The sequence below is a fragment of the Ixodes scapularis genome, unplaced genomic scaffold (assembly GCF_016920785.2).
Source record: "Ixodes scapularis isolate PalLabHiFi unplaced genomic scaffold, ASM1692078v2 PGA_scaffold13__105_contigs__length_92229423, whole genome shotgun sequence".
NCBI classification, from domain to species: Eukaryota; Metazoa; Arthropoda; class Arachnida; order Ixodida; family Ixodidae; genus Ixodes; species Ixodes scapularis.
The window spans coordinates 51,572,583-51,575,064 of NW_024609839.1; the positions used below are offsets into that span (position 1 = coordinate 51,572,583).

Below are 2,482 nucleotides of genomic sequence, written 5' to 3' on the forward strand. Positions count from 1 at the left end.
ACAAAACGAAAAAAAAAAAAAGCCGAGTCACCGAGCACGCGGACGCGTGCGCGGCCGCCTCTCGTCTTTCGTGGAAGAGAGCTACGCCGGGACACTCTCAGAACGTGCCTTCCACAGCTCAGGAGACAAAAGATGGCGGATCGCTAGCTTATGTAGTGGCACTAGGTTTCGCTCTCACCGGCGAAACCTAGTGCCACTACATAAGCTAGTCTTCACAGTAAAACGACACTTGCCCATATTATGGCTTAAAATCATGGTTGCCAGTTATCTGAGGGTTTATCTGAAATCAAGGGAAACGCTTTTCCGCCCTCCACAAAATGTTTAAAGAATTCGCTAACGAGCAAAGCAATATTACATGAGCTTCCTAACGCCGAATAAAACGCTGAGAAAGTCGCACTTTTAATCGTGATCGATCGGCAGTTGCGTCGGCTCTGCACAAGCACCAAAATTGCGGCGCCCACAACAATGTCGCGGAACGGAGTGTCGATACTCTAAGCGCAGCTCATTTAGTGGCTCTAGCTAAACCGATCACGCGCGGGATAAAGAAAAAAAAAGAATAAGGCGCAGGGTCGTGACGCATTCAGTATGGCACCATGACGGTGCACTTTTGGCGCTGTTTGATTGGCTCCGTCGCATCGTATAGGCCAGCGCAACTCACTGACGTCACGACATGGCGGTGGCGCTGCTGTCGGTACTGCCCATGCGCAGACGCTTCCCTTCTTTTGAATTTGGTTTGTGCGGATGCGCAGTGCCTACACCTGATGTGGGCAAAGTGGGTTGTTTGGTAACACTGTGTTGGTGTGTACCGTCGGCTGGGTCGGACGAAACCGAGTACAGTAATTTATTAATGCCCCAAATCAATCGAAGCCTTCAGGTGAGGAAAAACACTCGTACAAAAAAAAATATAAATAATAACATGCGCACTTACATGCGTGCGGGACATTTTGCGGGACAATGTGGTTATGATGTGTGATGCAGACTTCCTTAAAATCGTATAAGAAAATAAACTGGGCTAATTGATACCGATTTATTGTATGACTCTCTTAAAATACCCATAATCTACACTAAAAAACCAGATCAGCAGAAGTTTGCGAAATTTATCGTAAAAGGAAAGTTTTATGCATACGATGGGACATGAATTCTTCGGAGGAGCATGCATATACTAAATTGGAATTTAGTATACAGTTTATTCGCGTGGAATGGAAGATGCAAATTGTGCTGGTTTAAGAAAAAGCAGAACCTGCTGATGGCCAAACATCCAGCAGAAATGCGTATACACTTACGAAAGAATGAACATTCATCTCGCAAATCGTCAATAAAAAAAAAATTAGGCTATAAAAAAAAAAAAAAAAGTTCTCGAAGAAATATAGGGCAATCAAAACAATACATAAAGTAACGATCAGACCCCAAAATGAAACATTCATATATGCTAAAAACTAAAAAAAAAAAGAAACAAAAAAAGAACTAGAGAACAGTTATTTCAAAGCTTTCTCGAGTAAAGATCAAATAGGATCAAATAAGAACACATAATAACCGTATAAGAATACATAACCGTAAAAGAACATATAAGGACAATATATGAATATATAACACTGATCTCCTTTAGCCTGTTTTGTTCTTATCTTTCTTTTTTCACCAAACTTTTTTATCCACCACTGAAATTTTGCCAGCTTAGCGTCCGCGAGCAACGTGAAAAATCGGAATGACGGGCGACCGAAAAGCGCCCGAGAAATATTCAATTTTGTTTGCCAGGGGCGCTGCCCGAACTTGAGAGCTACAGCCCTATTTCATCAAATATGTTAAGTATTGAAAGTTTAGACAAATGGCAAAGTTTACTTCGTTCATTTTATTTCTTTAGAATTCTTCTGGAGCCCCTATTAGTAACCTTCTTTTTTAGCTCATTAAAGCGATATAGTAATTTCATAGTATTTTTCCATAGCGCTTATGTATTCTTGAGTGACTTGCACTCAAATTTGGCTTCTGATTGATGCGAGGAAGTAAGTAGCGATGCACAACGCATGACCAAATTAATAAGCTAACCGCAGTAGCGCAAGCAAATACATAGATATATCGTAATATATATATATATATATATATATATATATATATATATATATATATATATATATATATATATATATATATATATATATATATATAAAAAAAAAAAGGGTCATTGGAGGTGCGGGGTATCGATCCCCGTACCTCTCGCATGCTAAGCGAGCGCTCTACCATCTGAGCTACACCCCCGGACGGAATTCTCGGTGACGAACGTTGAAGACCACAATGACGTAACGGTATTGTTAATTGTGTCAGTTCCGCTCTAAAAATAGATCAGCCTTGGGGAAGTCCAGACAACTCTTGAAATACAGTTTCCACCGCTGCGTAGCGTGTTACCCGTTAGTTGTTCTCATATTACAAATCGCAATCATCTAAAAAAAATCAATGGACGCAAATGTCTTAGACCCCCCCCTTTTCAAAT

General features: G+C 40.5%; 1 non-coding gene across 1 annotated transcript; it reads right to left on the reverse strand.

Annotated features, from left to right (window-relative positions):
* Nucleotides 1–2,177: 2,177 nt before the first annotated feature.
* Nucleotides 2,178–2,250, reverse strand: Trnaa-agc. The gene has a single exon. It is a non-coding gene; the product is annotated as a tRNA-Ala (tRNA).
* Nucleotides 2,251–2,482: the final 232 nt, after the last annotated feature.